A 19,594-nucleotide genomic window follows, 5' to 3' on the forward strand; every position below is an offset into this window, starting at 1 on the left:
TTGTTTGGGAATTCAATATGGAAAATGGGCCTTTGGGTGATGAAGTCAGGTTAAGAATCTCAGGAGGTGAGTGGGTGATGACGCTAAAAACAGTCAGTTTTGGATGGGAAAGTTTTGTCTTTGCTCTCCAACCGGGTGCAGGACCAAAGAGGATACAAGAGTGGAGCATCATGGCATTTAACCAGAGTGAACTGCCAAAAATGGCCTTGGAACTGGAGTCAAAAATGCAGAATTGCTGGAGTGAAATTGGATGGCTTCAGTCCAGTCACTGCAAGTTCTGGAATGATGAAGCTGGATTTTTTACAGACTGGAGACAGGGTTCGGGAGCTGAGACTGACAGTAAAATTGGTAAGTGCACGAGGGCAGGTACTGAATGTACTTCAGCTCCAAGTGCTCTTACCAGAGGAAGGATGATGGAAGCAAAGGCTGTCTGCCTCCCAGCAGCAAACCCCAGTAAGGGGACAAATGGGTCAGGAGAAATGCAGCTGCTAAGGGGACCTCCCCCAGTCATGGACCTTCCCTCTGCTGAGACCTGAGTAAGGCCTGGGGACCATTGCTGCCTGCTCTTCAAATCTACCCTACCCACCCCCACCCCACCTCCATACATACCCACTGGCATATTATAGCCACTGCTATGACCATGGACCAGTCTGTGAAACGGGCTGAGCTCCGCATTGGTCTGACAACTGTGGCCATGAGAAATCTTTTACCTTTTCCACAGCTCTGCAGGGTAAGCCTGCAATTGAAGATGCCCTCATGGTCATGTGCCCGTGCCCTCCTGACAGGAGTTACTCGCTTTTGATTATGGCTTTGTAAGAAAGCATCTTGAGAAGATCAGGAGCAATGTCCTGCCACGGCTTTTTCCAGCTTCCTGATCTGGAATTCCCATCAGCTGTGCAACTGTCCCTTCCAAGTCCCACCCCGTGGGTCAGTCGTCACGGGGTCAGGTGTAATAGAGAATCATGGATGGATGTTGAGATAGTTCATGTTTGTATGTAACATTAGCAAGTTGAATCACAAAAACTTGGGAAGTGAGGTCATGCAGCATAGGTTCTGGTGGCACCTAAACGTATACTTTGTGCTAACTGTCCATCCATTTCCCAAATTCCACTGAATGCTGGAAGCTATGGCCCAAGATAAAAGCTACTGTGGTGATAGGTCACTGCATTGAGAAGTGTGAATTCGTGTAATGGACTATCAAGTGAATCCAGACAATTTGGTTAGAGTTTGTGCCATCATTGTAGCAGGCAGCCTAAGGATGCTGGAGTCTGGAACTCTCCAAATGGACTTACAGGACCTGGGAGCCTTCAAAACTCCATTCAAATGTAAAATAATTGTTGTGAAACCACCCTCAAACTAATCATGACTTCATCTACTGTTTTAAAAAGTACTTTGTAAAGTGAAACTAGTATGGCTTAAAGTGTAGGGTGTCCCCAACAGCATGGGATCAATTCCCATACTGGGAAAAAGGACTCCCCTTCTCAATCTCTGCCCTGGCCTGAGGTGTGGTGACCCTCAGGTTAAACCACCACCAGTCATCACTTTCTCTAATTTGAAAGCAGCCCTCTGGTCTGGTAAGACTGTGGTGACTTTACCTTTTATATACATGACATAAAAGCCAACTCAGGATTAATGTCACCCTGACTTCCTGATGCCGCAATGTTTCTCAGGCTTTTCCCTGTTGAGATTAGAAACTGATTATATGTTTGAAGGTTTGCAATAAGAGATGATTTGCAATTTTTGTAAATGAAGTTATAACTGGGGTGTAAATACATCCTGTCAAATTCCTGAACAATATTCATCACTATTTCAGAAAGTCCTTTCCAGTGACCATACTGAAGGCAGATTATATTGTTTTACAAATGAACACATCTTTCTATACTGGACTAGTCTGAATCGGTGTAAGAAGCCAGAGACATGTCTTATAAACCTCCTTCCTTGAACAAGCTTTTGTCACCCTGGCAAATATTCACGCCATAATGTCATACTTTGTTTCATAATACATCCTATGAATTGGAACAATTTATTCTGTTAAAGATGCTCCATTAAATATAGGTTGTTATGGTTGACCAAGATAACTTTAATTTTTCCTTGTCATTTTTTAAAAATAATATTGTATAAAAATAAGCAGGTTCAACTTTGTACTTGTGAGAAGTTCATGAAAATTGCTCAAACCAAATAATGTCAGTGTAGGCTGGGGAGCTGAGCTCAGGAAGCTGTTCTGTTGTTAGTTGCTCTGTCATGTGTAGTGCCATTCTACCATCTGCAGTACAGTGACTAACAGGAATAGATTCTGTCCACAGCTGGGTCTTCCTATATGTGTTATCCCAGTGACAAATATTTCCGTTGTTTTGAAACAATTATCTTGCTGGTTTCCCTGAGAATCTGGCCTCAAGAGTTTGACCATCCTTGTTGCCTGGTGCAGTGACAATGTTTGATTTTGTCTGTTGGCCTACCATTGACCCCTTTTCCTCTCTTTACTTGTTCCAGGTGGCATGGTGGCTCAGTGGTTAGCACTGTTGCCTCACAATGCCAGGGACCTGGATTTGATTCTAGCCTTGGGGTGGCTGTATGAAGTTTACATGGGTTTCTTTCAGTTGCTCTGGTTTCCTCCCACAGTCCAAAGATGTGCAGGCTAGGTGGATTAGCAATGGGAAATACTGGGTTATGGGAATAGGGTAAGGAGGGCTTTTCTTCAGAGGGTCAGTGTGGACTTGAGTGACTGAATGGCCTGCTTCCACACTCTAGAGTTCGATGATTCTTTAAGTGGATTTGAACATCAATCGCAAGGCCAGCTTGTCTAACTGACTGTAAATTGAGTAGCTTGCAAGACCATGTTCCAGGGCAGCTAAGAGTCAATCTCATTGCCTGAGCAGACCAAGTAAGGATGGCAGATTTCCTTCCCTGGGGGACATTAGGGAACCAGACGGGTTTTACAACAAATCACAGATGACGTATTTCGTGGCACAATTACTGAGGCTAACTTTATATTTAATTAAAATTCCACCAGGTGCCTTGTTGGGATCTGAACCCATGTTCCCAGATTATTAGCTTTGCTTCTAGTTTTCTACTCCAGTGAAATTACCTTTTTTTAAAAAATGCGTTCACAGAATGTGGGTGTTGTGGGCAAAGTCTGCATGTCTAATTGCCCAGGGTGCAATGGGACTGAGTTATATTCAATTTTAGAATATTTTTCATCTCCATGTGGCTCCTGAGGGCTGCCTGTTGTGGAAACCGGATGAGAGACAATATAAAAGTGGGATGGAGCATTGAAGAGAGATAGCGAGGTGAGTAAAGGCCTTTGAGGTCGAGCTCGTTGGTATAAATAACTGGGACAAAGCCAGGGTCAGTGGACCCGGGTTTACGCGCTGCTCAGCCCCCCCTCCTCCCCCCCTGAAGGTCTAAATTGGACGGATACTGAGATTGGGAAATCCACCGCCCATTTGGATAGTGAAGGTCTTATCTTTACCTTAGAGCATTGGTCTGACAGACGCACACTGGGAGGTTTCAGACTTGTGAACTGAGGGAGAGGGCGGGGAAGGGAAGGACCTGTTGGAGGAGGTCTGGAAGAGATGTCCTGTTCTATCAGCAGCCCCTTGGAACAGCAGGGTTCTGTCCCTGGCCTTGCCCCTCTCCCAAATCCTTCTGTTAGCAAGTTGAAGCTCTCTGTGTGACTTCCACACATTGTCGAGCTTCACTATTAAGTGAAGATTCAGAGAATTTCTAGAATAAATGTTAATTAGTATGTCAATGACAAAGTGTCCCAGTAAGTGTTCTGTTACAGTTCAACACATCTCCTTGAACCTCCAGCAGCAGTGAAAGGTGACATACGCGCTCCCTGATTTACGAACACTTAAACGGAATCTCATACAGGCGTGTATTAATATTAATTTTAAACATCGGACCCGTGAACTCGTACTTATGCACTGCTATTTATTATGCAGTGTGACTTTTGTGTGTGGCTGCGGGACTCTTTATAATCTGGGAATTGCCTGTGTACCCTTCAGTGTGCAGCAGCTTTGTAATTTACTCCCACTGTGCACTGGTGGTCATTTCGAGAGGGCTAGGTCAAGTGCTAATCTACAAAATGTTGTATTGCCTCTTTAATGCTGGCTCTGTTGCAAACAGCTGCTCACGTGCTGACTGAATGTTGATGAGAAATATTTGTTGGGCCATTGGGACCTAGCCAGCATGTACAGGCTCCTTACGTTCTGTCTGCATTTAGCATTCTATGCGATTGAAAGCAGAACTTAAATGCAAGCTGCTTTTCCCCTTACAAGCCAACTCTCTGCCTTGGGACTTCCCAAGTTATTAAACCTGTGATTGTTTTTCTTTGTTGAAAGTGTAGTCACTCTTGGACTGCAACTTCATCGGTGGCCACTAGCTGGAGTTTCTGATGCTTGTGTCCGGGATCGAAATTAAATAGGGCTTTTTACTTGTTTTTCCTGAGGGTGGGTGTCTCTGGCTGGGCCAGCATTTATTCCCCCAATAGTTACCTTTTAAACCGCTGCCGTCCCTTTGATGTAGGTATCCTCATAATGCTGGGAGGGAGGGAGGGAGTTCCAGGATTTTGACCTGATGGAATAGACTTATAGAAACCCTACAGGGTGGAAACGGGCCATTTGGCCCAACGAGTCCACACTGATCCTCCAAAGGGAAATCCACCCAGACCCATTCCCCAACTCTATTGCTCTAGATTTATCCCTGACTAATGCACCTAACCTACATATCCCAGAATACGAATGGCAATTTAATATGGCCAATTCACTGAACCTGCACATCTTTGGATATAGTTTCACGTCTGGATGGTGAATGCCTTGCAGGGGAGCTTGCAGATGGTCGTGTCCTAGTTTAACGGCTGCCTTTGTCCTTTTGGGGAGGTAGACTTTGACAGTTTGGAAGCTGATGTTAAAGGAACCTTGCTGAATTTCAGCTGGTACACACTGCTGCTACTGTTGCTGGTGTTGGTGTTTAAATGAGTGAGGTTTTGAGTATGTGGTACCAAATCAAGTTGGGCTGTTTTGTCTTGGATGGTGTCGAGCTTCTCGAGTGTTGTTGGAGCTGCACCCATCCAGGCAAGTGGGAATGTTCCATCACACCCCTGACGTGTGCCCTCAAACTATCTGTCCAGTGTCTAGATGAAGGGTAAAGGCCTACAATTCAGGAAACCCAGGGTGTAAAGGACATGAGAGAAGGGGAGTTGAATCAACAAGTCATGAGGATGTGGCACTGAGATTGGGTTTGAAAATGTTTATGGATTGGAAGACTTGGAAAGAAGGATTTCCAGAATTCTAAAGTCTTGTGTAGGAATGGGAGAATCTGTTGAAGGAAAGGCTACTAAAACTACACATGAAGTCTCAGCAAATTGTATTGGGCAAGAATGCAATTCAATTTCTTTCAGTTGTTAAACATTCACCCAACTTCTTTTTAAAAAGTACTTGCAAGCTCTTTTTTTTTGTAGCAAAATATGTCCTGGGCAGTGTTCCCTCGTCATGACATTTCCTACATCCAATACATTATTTCCAGCTCCATACATGGGTACAAAATATTAAATCAACTTATGGAAACAATGAAACAGCTTCTGTACTTTCCACACCATCAGCTGAATCATTGTGTAATTTGGCAGATATTGATCCAAGGTTGTCATGTGCCCATCTGTATCACTTTTTGTCCATTTATAATCATTGTATTTCATCTGTTCAAATTCTACTTGGCCCTTGATGTTTCCCTTGTGCATGCCTCCAACAGTGTGTTTTACCTGGTGAAACAAGCTGTGAACATTATGGTATTGAAGAAAACAGACATTTCTCACAACTATTGTGTACAATTGTTACCTTCCTCAGACTTAAGAGTGAGTCATTAGGTTACAACAGAGGATCATGCTTCAGGTAGTGTCATGCCTCAAGTGTTATGACGTAAAATGGAGTCTGAGATCTTTATACTCAGGTCACATGTGACTGTAGTGTTGCTGTCATGAAAATGTCTGCCTCTTAAAGGAGCATTGGCCATGAACTCTGTACATGATAGTTCTGATACAATCTGTGAAATTCAAAATAAAATTTCAGTCATTTTCTTCTCAATGTGTCATTTCTTGTGAATTTGCAGTGTTGACATTGTAATGCTCACTTCAGCATTTAGAGATGTTAAAGTGGGCAACTGACAGATGGCAAAATGGGCGCCATGATAATAGTGGTGTGCCCATTGCCTACCTGCCTCTTTCAAAAGACATTCTGCTTGGCCATGGGCTAGTTGAAGCCTTTGAGTAACCAAATGCTGGGCTGCACAAAGGGATTTATCGCACACAAGCTGGAATTTCACCTGCAGTCGGGGTGGGGGGGAGCAATAAAGCATCCAACTGCTGGGTGAAATGTGATGTCCTCCAATTGGGGTAAGTGCCTCCTGTTTGTCTGCTGTGCCCATTGGAGGTGTTGCAACCAAGGTATTGTATCCCCATCCTAACCCTAACCCTAATCCGGCATTTACTGGCTCTGATGCTGCAGCCACCCAAATGGTGTTTGCTAGCCTGCCCTGTAAGACCTTGGACCTGTCTCCATTCGAATACCTAGCTCTTGCCCTAACCCCTGTGATGCTGCTGAAATAAGAGACCTCCAAGCATTTCTTCATCAGCAGCTTTCGGAAACTGAAATTCTCCAAGGCAGCCGTTGGAGAGGAGGCCAAACTCCAGTAAGGGGAATAGATTTCTGTGCCGAAAGAGCGAGGTAAACCAAATGAGTTTTCATGACAGTCTAACAGTTTCAAGGTCAGCATTACAGACCTTGTTTTTTTAAATTTCAGTTTTCATTCACTTCAATTTAAATTTCCCAGCTGCTTTGGGATTTAAACTTAGCTCTCCAGATCATTAATCCAGGTCTCCTGGCTTTATTAATACAATAATATAATTACTGTGTTACTGTACTTTGTGAGTAATGCAATACATTTTGAGTAATGGGAATGCTGTAACATCTGGCAATGTTACCTACATGCTTCTTTTCAAATATGGAAGGTTACTTTAGTGCATACATTGGAGTTAGTGTTTATTTCAGCAAAATTGCATGGATTCTTTTTGTTGGAGCATGATCTGTTCTGAGCACACTTAACTGTTTCAATGCATATTCTTTTGTGGGTTTTCCAAATGCCTTTCTACATAGTTATATCCATAAGCTGAATGGAATTAGCCAACAAAAGCCACCACTAAAAGCAAATTGAGTGACTCAGAGTTGGCTACGATCTCCAGCAGATTTTTTTTTCTGCCAGCACCCTTAGCTGATGAGAGCGAATTTTCCCCTCCTGGTGATTGTTACTGTGTTGATGAACACCAGACTGTTGGGAGACTGCAGCTTATTTGAATCAGTTAAGGTTTCACATTGAATGCTGACACATACACTGCCTTTTCTCTTGCTGGCAAAGAGTAGAGGGAGAGAGAGTCTTTCTCGCTGTGCTGAACATATACTTTATTTTGTTCAGTAGCTTCTAGTATTGTACTTCTGGGCTGCCTCTGGTGTTCCTTGAGGACTACATAGGCTCCTCTGTGCAAATGGTACAGAATCAAATTGTTAACTCGAGACTTGAGAGAGTCTATTAACTTCCCTTGGAATTGATCTTAACACTGAGCGATGATTGAAGAGCTACGAGCAGAGGCAGCTTTTCGACTGTGAACGGAGGAGACTGTAAGAAGACTTTTTATCAGAGGTACAGTATGTAAGAGAAAAAAAAGTGGAGTGTGCCATTGAGTTCAAGTAATGGCTAAGAGGGACATTGATACATCGATTTAAAATAATGAAGTGTTAAGTCAGGACCGTCCGGAAGACACTGAACCCCTGATGTTTTGAGAAGTCTCTTGCATTAGACGGTACAGGCAAGGGGAAGTCTCCAGTTCATTCAGGGAGCAGTAGACGGGCATAATGTCGAAGCTGAGTTTTTGGTAAATGTGTTTGAGTTAATGTGGCTAAGGTGATTTATGTACAGTTGTGTGATGTTACAAACTATATGGGGGTTATTTTGGTCCAAGGCCAAAAGTGGGTGCTAAATTACTCCAGTGCTTGGAAGACAAACCTGTTTGAGAGTCTGATTTCTATAATGTGAACTTGCCGGGAGGTGTGAACCAGAAATTTGCGGTTATCATAATTGCATGCTGACCAATGCAGTTTTTGTGGTGCCGTAAAAGGCGTGTTCCATATGCACTTCCCCTGGCTCTGTGTAGGGTGAAGACAGTAAATACAGCCTCTTGTTACCATGCTGGAGGTTGGTGGCAGCAGAGAAGTTTATCACCCCATCCACCTACCCCTCTTGTTTTCCTAGCAGCAGCTCTGCCTGGTCTAATATTTGTCCTTCTATTCCTGGCCCAAAACGAGGGAGGAATCACTAGCAAGATGCCCGTCGCTAAATTCCCTTGACTCCTAGTGGCTCCATTTGTAAAGTCTTTGATTAGAATTCATTACCTTTATGTGGCTATCGCAGAATTTCTGGGCTCAAACCTGCTGATGTTGATATCTCAATGGATTCCCAGAAAGCCTCCTGACATGTTTCAGAGGTTACCTGCAGGGTTGCAGCAGCAATGAATGTGAAATGATCAGTACCTCTTCATCATTGTCTTTGAAATCAGCATAAGCATTGAAGTGCTATCTACCAGGATGCTGTGCGCACTCTCTCCTTAATTAGTGCTAGCAGGCATTGTGAGTAACTTTAGGCTCTTCAACAAGCTTTCATGCAGTATTCCTGACATTGGCTTTACCCCCTTTACTGAGGTTATGTCCTACACTAAGCATAAACCGACATTTCAAGTATTAAGTGAAAATTGTGCCCCCCACCAACCGCATAGTTTTTAAAAATTCACTCCTGGGCATTGCTGGCTGACCAGAGTTTATACCCGTCTCTAGTTGCCCTTGGGGAAAGTGGTGATGAGCTGCCTTCTTGAACCAATGCACTCCTGTGCTGCAGGTAGACCCATGATGCCTTTAGAGGGAAATTTCAGGATTTTGACCTAGCAACACCTGAAGGAACAGCATTATATTTCAGAGTCAGGATAATGAGTGGCTTGGAGGGGAACTAGCAAGTGGTGGTGTTCCATGCATAAGCCGGCCCTGTCCTTCTAGATGGAAGTGGTTGTGGATCCGGAAGATGCTGTCTAAGGAACCTTGGTGAATTTCTAAGTGCATCTTGAAGGTGATGTACACTGCTGCTACTGAGCATTGGTGGTGGAGTGACTGAATTGATGTGCTACCAATCAAGTAAGCTGCATGTCCTGGATAATGTCAAGAATCCTTGAACTGCACACACCCAGACAAGTGGGAATTATTCCACCACACACATGATTTGTGCCTTGCGGGTGGTGGACAGGCTTTGGGGAGTTTGGAGGTGGATTATTCACTGCAGTTTTCCTAACTTCTGACCTGCTCTTGTAGCCACTGTATGTATCAAAATTAGAGTGGTGTTGGAAAAGCACAGAAAGTCAGGCAGCATCTGAGGAGCAAGAAAATCGATATTTTGGGCAAAAGCCCTTCATCAGGCATGAAGGTCTTTTGCCTGAAACATCAATTCTCCTCCTCCTCGGATGCTGCCTGACCTGCTGTGCTTTTCCAGCATCATTCTAATCTTGAATCTAATCTCCAGCATCTGCAGTCCTCACTTTCACTCCTGTATGTATGTTAATTGTGAGTTCAGTTCAATTTTTAGTCGATGGTAACTCCCAGGATGATGACAGTGGGGGATTCAGTGATGGTGACACCACTGAATACCAAGGGACGCTGACTAGATTCCAACTTATTGGAGATGATCATTGCTTGGCTTTATATATTGCAAATGTTACTCACTTAGACAAGCACTCACTCCTAAAGCCAGTGTTTAGGAATAATGGGACAATGTCTAAGCTGTAAGTGCAAAAATACTAATTGCTCTATTCGATCCATTGTTTTATCTCTGATCAACAGTGGTTCCACCCTGTAGTGGGGTCTTGGAGTTATGATGTGTTCTGGGATATCTGATTCTGATTCACCCTCTCTTCTAAAAATATACACCAGTTTCTGATTGTGCAGATTAATTAAAGAGAATCTGGCAATGTGAACAATTTTGGTGTAAAGGAGCATGCCATATCATGCAGTGGTGCAGAGCGTGGTGGCACAGTGGTGAGCACTGCTGCCTCACATGCCAGAGACCAAGGTTCAATTCCCACCCCAAGCAACTGACTGTGTGGAGTTTGCACGTTCTCCCCGTGTCTGTGTGGTTTTCCTCCGGGTGCTCCGTTTTCCTCCCACAGTCCAAAAATGTGCAGGTTAGGTGAATTGGCCATGATAAATTGCCCATAGTTTTAGGTGAAGGGGTAAATGTAGGGGAATGGGTCTGGGTGGGTTGCTCTTCGGAGGGCCAGTGTGGACTTGTTGGGCCAGGGCCTGTTTCCACACTGTAAGTAATCTAATCTAATCAAGTATTGGAATGCTGGCAGAACATCGATTTTATGAATTAAGTAAGTTCCCAAAATTTGCAAAGTATATAAGTATCTGCACAGTGTGAGATAAGTGTTCACGTGAAAACTAAATTATTTTGATGAACTAAACAAAAATATTGGTGTAGATTTCATTGTGTCACTTGTACCTTGTTCAGTAGCTTTGAGTTTAACTCCCAGTTCAGTGAATCCAGTGTAGGATGTGAGCTGTCTTTTCAGACGTGCAGCATGGATGAGATGTTTTGGCCTGTATGATAAAAGATTGGATGTGCATTACTTTGGACGAAAAGAGAGAAATTCTCTCTGGCCAATATTTATGCCTTACATTCCTTTTTGGTAATGTCATCTGTTCTTTTAGCATGATGTTTGTGGTCCCATGTTAAGTAGAAGTTGACTTGCATTTCCGATAGTGACTGCACCTTAAAACCGTGAGATACCTTGATGCGTCCTCAGGCTCAAAAAACGTTGTATAAATGCAAGTCTGTCCTTATAACAGGACTATTAGACAGCAATACCTTTTACTACACCCATCGGGGTTTGATTGGTCTGCTTAATTAGCTCGATCTAAATATTCTCCTCTTCCATCCTAGATTGAGTGAGGATGTAAAGTGCACTAGAACTGACTGATGGGTACCTTGGGGCATGATGTGACATTTTTGTTAATGAAACAGTTGCAGGTCAGTACAGCATTTTCCTACAGTTTTATAGCTTGTAGAGGATTATTGGAACATCATTATTATATTGGCTGAGGCAGCAGGTATTAAAAGCTTGCATTTGTAAAGTGGCTGCCAGAACCAATAAAATGGCACATCATGAGTAATTTATAATACAATATTAGCCACCACTTTAACACTGAAAGTATACAGCTTTGTAGGCACTTGAGTGGATACCTTTCAAAGTATTCGTCAATCAGTTTGTTATTTCTTCTCTTGTAAAAAAAATTTATGCTCGGAATTGCACAACATTTCCAAACAATGGTCCTGAAATGCAGCTCTGTAACTGTAATTTGTCTGAATGAAGTTCCCCAGATTTTGCAGTGGGTGGTGGACTGATGGCGCTCTCCACTGATCTCAGGAAGTTGGCCACAGATCTTTTGTTGTGTGGGTTTCCTGTGAATTGACTGTGATAGTATGAATGTGGTTCCAAATTGAGAGATTTCCCATCATCCAACAGCAGTGACAATTGCAAGTGGCCAAATAATTAGAAAAGTTCTCACTGACAGCAAAGCAGGAAGTAAAGTGTTATTTTTCCATAAATTTTACAAAATATAATGGTGTGGACGTGTATATATTTGAAGCTGGAATATCAACCTACTTAAACTTATGTTAAACTTGGCTGTTTTATCACAACTAACAACAACAAAAAATGTTCTTCCATAAAAGTGAAATTGGGTTCCCAGGCTAGAGGGATTCTCCAACATTGATTGCACTTGACAAGGCTTTACTCTATTGGAGCATTTTTAAAAGCAACATTACAACATAAAGCGCAAGCTGTCCTCAGTCCTGTGATTTCTAAAGGATAATCTTTTGTAGAGAATTCACTGCATTGGCGAAGAGCAAAGAATCACTGACTACAGCTTCTGGCTTTCAATGTTTAGCACATTTATGTTCAGTCAGTGGACGTTGCTGTAACAAATAAAATGTAGGGTTTTGATTTCATTGCAAACAATAAAATCTTGGCAATTGTGTCCTTTTGTCTCTCTCCTCCCCGCTGAGTGACGTTGGAATCATAGGATCATTGAGTCATCAAGATGTACAGCACGGAAACAGACCCTTTGGTCCAATTTATCTATTGCCAACCATATACTCGAAATTAATCTAGTCCCATTTGACAGCACTTGGCCCATAAGACTCAAAATTCTTCCCATTCATGTACCCTTCCTTTTAAATAGTGTAATTGTGCCAGCCCCTACTACCACCTCTGGCAGCTCATTCCTTACAGTCACCACTGTTTGCATGAAAACGTTGCCCCGTGTTTCCTTTGAAACATTAACACACCCCCCCCCACCAAAACATCACCACCACCTTAAACCTATGCTCTCTAGTTTTGGACTCTGCTACCCTGGGGAAAAGACCTTGACTAATCACCCTATCCAAGCTCCCAGTGATTTGATAAAACTCTACAAGGTCATCTCTCAGACTCTGATGCTTCAGAGAAAACAGCTCCAGCCTATTCAGCCTCTCCCTATAGCTCAAACGCTCCAACCCCAGCAACATCCATGTAAATCTTTTCTGAACACTTTCAAGTTTCACAGCATCTTTGCTATAGCAGGGAGACCTGAGTTGAGTACTATATTTCAAAAGTGGCCTAACCAATGTTCTGTACAGCTGCAACATGACCTCCCAACACCTATACTCAATGCACGTAAATGTTCCAGTCTTATTGTTAGCCATTGTAGCTTTATTTGCAGGATATTAATCACTTTGTTTTCAAAGTCTATTTTACTATTGCTTTTCAACTAATACTTTAGAAGATAATCTCAGCTCTTGGTTCTAAATTCAATGGATAGATTAAATGTCATGGTGGAATAGTAAATCACATGGATCAATGCATGCTTGAGAATTTATCTTTGGTTTATACTGAGGATGGTAACTGATCCCTGAGGAATGATCTGATCAATAACCTATGATCACCTAAGTAACTCTACTCATTGAAAACCAGAAAAATATGTTCTGACAGCACTTGGAGTGCAGTGGTTTAAGAAAGCAGTTCACCACCACCTTCCCGAGGGCAACTAGAGATGGGTGATAAATACTCGCCTATCCAGTGCCACCCAGGACCAAATAAAACAATGCATCTGCTTGTGTTAGGTATAGGTGCTCAAATTGCTAGAGTTTGTGGCACAGGCTATAGGGAGCAAGGGAACAAGAGTGGGCAAGGTCTGAGTAAGCTCAAGCATCTCAGTGTCTGTGGTATTCCTGGTCAAAGCAGCACGTTCGAAGCAGGCTGTGGGTTAATGACAACAGCAGAGTGAAGAAATATCACAGTCTACCAAGGAATAGATAACAGAGGGAAAATCCAGTCGGAATATTGGGGCAGGGGTGAATGGAAGTGTAATACAAGGTAAAACCTGGATTAAAAAGTAAATATAAAGGCAGGAGGATAGCTGAGATCTGACCCACTGATTATTTCAACATGCAGTCGGATATTCTGAAAGAGCAATGCTGATTGAATTTTTTGTTTAAATTTATTGCTGCTAACATTTTTTCAGACCAGCCACTGAACGAAGAGAAGAAACAAATCCATTAGTGAATTGTAAAACAATGATGTCATTGGCAGGCTCTTAATTTATGTTTCTGGGCGAAAGGATTGGAATGGAGAGAAATACTTTTGCTCTAGGGGAGACCAGAACAAAGGACAATAACTTCTAAAATTAAGAGCCAGGTCATTCAGGGTGAAGATGGAAAGTAAAAGGATAGTAGAAATTGGGAACATAATTTGAAAAAAGCTGGGTTAATTGGAAATGTCAAAATTGGGGCTTTATCATGGGGTGAATGATAGTGATGTAGGGTGTGATATTTTGCACCCCCCCCCCGATCTCTGTGGCGATGGAGCCTCATGTAGAGGTGCAGGGAACTCTGTCACCTTCCAGCCTCCTCTCCAGTCGGTCTCGGATGGGACAGCCTGTGGATAGCCTTCCTGCTGCACACTCTATTGAGATTTGAGGCTCTAATGAGGCGGAAAAATGCCAACCCAAATGCCTCACCCTGTCACCTCTGGTATGAACCCAGTGAGAAATGGATCACTTGCCATCCAGGGAGCACCGTTACCAAGCCCTGACATGTTTGCTTGTGGGCTTCCAGGGTGGAAGGGGGGAATATTGTTGAGGGTTCCCTTGGGCAGAGACTGGAGGAGTGCAGGCTAAAATCAAGCCCCTGCCCTTAATGCAGAGCCCACTTCCTTGGTGAGCACCTACCAGCCATTGCTCACCAGTACCTGGGCCCAGTCTCAATCTGACGCTGGCCGACGTCATATTGGCATTAGCAGCTGCCTTCCTGTAGCCAATACTGTTCCCCATGGGCAGGGCATTCAACTCTAGGGTCCTTAATCGCAGGGCTAAGGCCCACCAGCGGACTATTGAGTGGTTCAAACTATGGTTGACCTTTTTTGAAATGGTGTCAAGGATACTTTGCTGGTCCTCCCAGCTGCTGACTGATGAACCCTCACTGTCACAAGTGCTCCTCCATGGAAACCAAAGCAGAGAAATGGAGTGCAGTTGCTCATCGAGTTAATCTTAATAATTAGTAGAATAGCCTTGCGGGATTCGGTGGCTGAACCCCACCCCCCCCCCAACTCTGTGTCAATAAAACTTATTTATTAACTCTTGAAGTCTTAATTAATTTATTTACTCTTAATTATTGTAGCCTATTTTGTGAAAGGTCAAAAAATTGTTTCATGGTGCAATTTCTTCTTGGTACTCCTGGGACGTGGGGATTTATTGCCTGTCTCTAGTTGCCCTTGAGAAAGTGGCGATCATCTGCCTTTTGAACTGCTGCAATTCATGTGCTGTAGATAGACCCACAATGCCCTTGGGGAGGGAATTCTAGGATCTTGACCCAGCAACAGTGAAGGAACAGCGATATATTTCCAAGTCAGGATGCTGGGTGGCTTTGAGGGGAACTTGGAAGTGGTGGTGTTCCCATGTATCTGCTGCCCTTGTCCTTCTAGGTGCAAGTGGTCATCGGTTTGGATGGTGCTGTCTGAGGATCTTTGTGAATTTCTACTGTGTCTCTTGTAGATAATATACATTGCTGCTACTGAGTATCAGTGATGAGTGGATGTGATGCCACTCAAGTGGGCTGCTTTGTTCTGGATGGTGTGAAGTTACTGGAGTGCTATTGAAGCTGCACCCACCCATCATGCTCCTGACTTGTGCCTTGTAGATGATGGAGAAAGTGAGGACTGCAGATTATGGAGGTCAGAGTTGAGAGTGTGGTGCTGGAAAAGCACAGCAGGTCAGGCAACCCCCAAGGAGCAGGAGAATCAACGTTTTGGGCATAAGCCTTTCATCAGGATCCTGATGGTGGACAGGCTTTGGAGGGCGAGGGGGTGAGTTACTCACAGAAATCTTCTTAACCGTTGACCTGCTCTTGTAGCCTCCATGGTGAGTGCATCATGTAGTAATCATTTTGTTAATGAAGACAAGTGCCTTTTTTTTTGCTTGGATGCACTAGTACTATCTTCAACCACTGATGATTTGTTGGGCCCTAGACACTCTTTAGTAAAGGTGGATTGGAAATAAACAACATTAGCTATCCCTATCTCAGTACCTCATACTGGCATTGATACCAAACGCCACATTGCCTCTTACCAACCCACATCCCCCATTTGTCCTGTAGCACCCTGTCCTACTTTAGTAACACGCGGCTTCGGAATTGAACAATTACTGTACAGTATCGGTAGTAGAGCCCAATTCTGACATCTTGGGGATTCATAATGAGTGAACAGCAGCATGCAATTCTCACTGCAGTCAGAGGCGATAGCTACTGCTGTAGTGACCAGTGAACACCAGCAAGAAGTTGAAAGAAGACAGGTCGACAGCGTAGGGAACAATAGTGAGTGTGTAATTGGTGGAGAGGGCAACATCACTGATCTGTAATTCAAGAGGAAATGGTAGCAATCACAGTTTCTATCTAAAAGGAGTTGTTTGAAGGTCATTACCTAATACAGTGTCATCATTTTACATTGCTGGACCAAGTACTCCACTTGCACTTTAAGCAGCACGCTCATAGCACCAGGGTCCCAGGTTTGATTTCGGCCTCAGGCGACTGTCTGTATGGAGTTTGCACATTCTCCCCGTGTCTGCGTGGGTTTCCTCCAGGTGCCCCGGTTTCCTCCCACAGTCCAAAGATGTGCAGGCCAGGTGAATTGGCCATGCTAAATTGCCCATAGTGTTAGGTGCATTAGTCAGGGGGAAATGGGTCTGGGTGGGTTAATCTTTGGAGGGTCGGTGTGGACTTGTTGGGCCGAAGGGCCTGTTTCCACACTGTAGGGAATCTAATCTAATCTAATCACTCTCATTCATATATCTGTGCAATATTATTGACATTTTTAGTAAGAATTGTCATAACTTCCAAATGTGGGTTGGTTTTCATTAATCTTCAACCAGGTCAACTTTACACTTTTAGAGTAGACAAAATGATTGAGGAATTAGGAATTGAGGTATGGTTAGTCAGAGATTGTTGAGGCAGATGCTACTTTTATCAGTAGATTATTTTATCCCCTTTACTAGTTTACCCGAAACATGTAAAGTGACTAATTACCAACAGATAATGCCATTGGCAATTGATACGGTTGATGTAATCTGGTAAATTCAAATGAATGTCAAGTTTCATTTTTTTAGGTTTGGCCACCAAGTGTATTTTGCGCTCTGATCTCTGACAAAAAGAAATTTCAAATTAGCTGTTATTTCTCTTTGTATGGATCAAACTCACAGATTATTGTGGGATAACTAAAAAAAATCTGAAGGCACATAAGTGTGCCATGAAAAGCTGACTGCTCATAATATTTACCAGTTGTCAGATTAGGTAAGAAATTAATGTTTCTTGAAGTAAACATCAACTGGTAAAGTGGCTGAAGTTTCATGGGGGTCTTTCGGCAAGTGTAATTATTTGAACAGGAGAACTGTTTATCGCGTTGAATTTTACTTTTCCTGCATCATAGAAGTTAGATAATAAGTTGATGAATCTTTTGTTTTGTTGAAGAAGCAGTTACTTTGTAATTCACTCAGTGTCACAATCAGGGGCAACATTTATTGAACATCAATAACTATCATTGACAGTGTGGTTATGATGGCCTTGAATGGCTTGTTGTCTATATGCATTGGAGGTACTTAGTCTACCCACAGTGTTGTTATCTAGGGGGCTTCAGGACTTTACCCAGTGACTATGAAGGCAGGGCAGTATTTCCTATTCCTTGGATGCTGCCTGACCTGCTGTGCTTTAACCAGCAACGCATTTTCAACTGTGATCTCCAGCATCTGCAGACCTCATTTTTTACCCGATTCCCTCAACTCAGCACCGCCCTCCTAACCTGCAATCTTCTTCCTAACCTCTCCGCCCCCACCCCACTCCGGCCTATCACCCTCACCTTGACCTCCTTCCACCTATCACATCTCCATCACCCCTCCCCCAAGTCCCTCCTCCCTACCTTTTATCTTAACCTGCCTGCCACCCTCTCCTCATTCCTGATGAAGGGCTTATGCCCGAAACGTCGAATTTCCTATTCCTTGGATGCTGCCTGACCTGCTGTGCTTTAACCAGCAACGCATTTTCAACTCAGTATATTTTCAAGACAAGATTGTTCGGAACTTGGAAGTGTTTAGATTGTGTCTGCTACCCTGGTTAATGGCATTTGGAAGGTGTGTTGAAAGAGCCTTCATCAGTTATACTCATAGTCATACAGCATGGTAACAGACCCTTTGGTCCAAACTAATTGCTCCCATCTGCCTGCTCCTGGCCCATATCCCTCCAAACCTTTCCCATTCATATACTTATCCAAATGTCTTTTAAATGTTGTAATTATACCCACATCCATCACCTTCCTCAGGCAGTTCATACCACATGCAAACCATCCTCTGTGCAAAAAAAAGTTACGCTTCATGACTTTTTAAAATCTCTTTCTCCTTTCACCTTAAAAAATATGCCCTCGAGCCTTAAAATCCCCCCCATACTAGAGAGAAATGATTTCTATCTATACCTCTCATTATTTTATAAGTTTCTATAAAGTCCCCTTTCAACCTCCTACACTCCAGTGAAAAGAAGTCCCAGCCTTTCTTTATAACTCAAACTTTCCATACCCAGCAGCATCCTGGTAAATCCCTTTTAAACCCTTTCCAGCTTAATAATATCCTTCCATAACTGGTCCAGAACTGGACACACATTCCAGAAGAGACCTCACTAATGTCCTGTACAACCTCAACATGGAATTCCTACAGTGTGGAAGCAGGCCATTCAGCCCAACTGAAGAGTTTCCCACCCAGACTCATTACCTTCCTTATTTCTTGACATTTTCCCTGACTAATGCACCTAACCTACACATTTTTGAACACTATAGACAATTTTGCTTGGCCAATTCACCTAACCTGTAGGTCTTTGGACTGTGGGAGGAAACTGGAGCACTGGAGGAAACCCATGCAGACACAAGGTTGTAATCTCCACACAAACAGCCGCCCTAAGCTGGAATCGAACTCAGGTGCCTGACGCTGTGAGGCCACAGTGCTAACCACTGAGCCACCGTGCCACCCCATGATTTCCCAATTCCTATACTCAAAGGACTGTGCAATGAAGGCCAGTGTGCCAAATGCCTTTTTAACCTCCTTCTGTATGTGAACTATGTACCTGTACCACCAAGTCCCTCTGTTCTACAGCACTATTCAAGGCCCTACCATTAATTATATAAGCCTTGTTTGTTGTACCAAAATGCAATACCACACATTTATCCAGATTCAACTGCATCTGCCATTATTAAGCCCATTGACCCTTTGCAATCTTAGAAACTTCTTCACTGTCTACTATGCCACCAATTTTGGTGTTGTTGCAAACTCACTAACCATGCATTGTGTATTCTCATCCAAATAGTCTTTCAAAGTTATGGCAGTGCATCTTGTAGATTGTAAACATTGCAGCCATGGCGTACTGGTGATGGATGGAATGAATGTGGAAAGTAATGGCTACTGCTCAAGCAGGGATAGTGCCCAGCTCCTTGTGTTAGACCAGGACCCGTTCAGGGGACTGGCGAGTTAGAGCTGACTTGGTGCTTTGCAGATCTTGGAAGAGTCTTGAGCAATTGGGAGGCACATGGAAGATAATGAATGCGACTCCTTTATTCAAAAGGTGAAATGTGAGAAAACAAATGTTGAAACTACAGGCTAGTTGGTTCAACATCTGACATACGAAAAATGGAAGTGGCTGTTATTAAAAATGTTTGTAGAAGAACACCTAGAAAAATTCAATGTAATCAGACAGTGTAAATGTGACTTTGTGAAAGGAAAATTATATTTTAATCAAATTATTGAAGTACTTTGAAGAAGTAGCATCTGCTGGGGAACTGGTGGACACACTTGCATTTAGATTTTTAGAAGACATTTGATAAGGTGTCACATCAAATACAATTGTCAAAAGAAAAAGCTCATGGTGAAGGAAGTAATATATTGGT

General features: G+C 43.1%; 1 protein-coding gene across 2 annotated transcripts in view; it reads left to right on the forward strand.

The window, feature by feature from the left end:
• Positions 1–19,594, forward strand: part of LOC132815085 (rho GTPase-activating protein 28-like) — a 166,987-nt gene that overhangs the window by 64,457 nt on the left and 82,936 nt on the right. The window contains exon 1 of one of the 2 annotated variants that reach the window (XM_060823826.1): positions 7,605–7,689. The exons of the other annotated variant lie outside the window; for it this stretch is intronic. The gene's annotated coding sequence lies outside the window, so the exon portion shown is untranslated. Of the gene's footprint in view, positions 1–7,604; positions 7,690–19,594 lie in introns of those variants that run through there. 2 annotated transcript variants of the gene reach the window in all.

Source organism: Hemiscyllium ocellatum, chromosome 4 (assembly GCF_020745735.1).
Source record: "Hemiscyllium ocellatum isolate sHemOce1 chromosome 4, sHemOce1.pat.X.cur, whole genome shotgun sequence".
NCBI lineage: Eukaryota > Metazoa > Chordata > Chondrichthyes > Orectolobiformes > Hemiscylliidae > Hemiscyllium > Hemiscyllium ocellatum.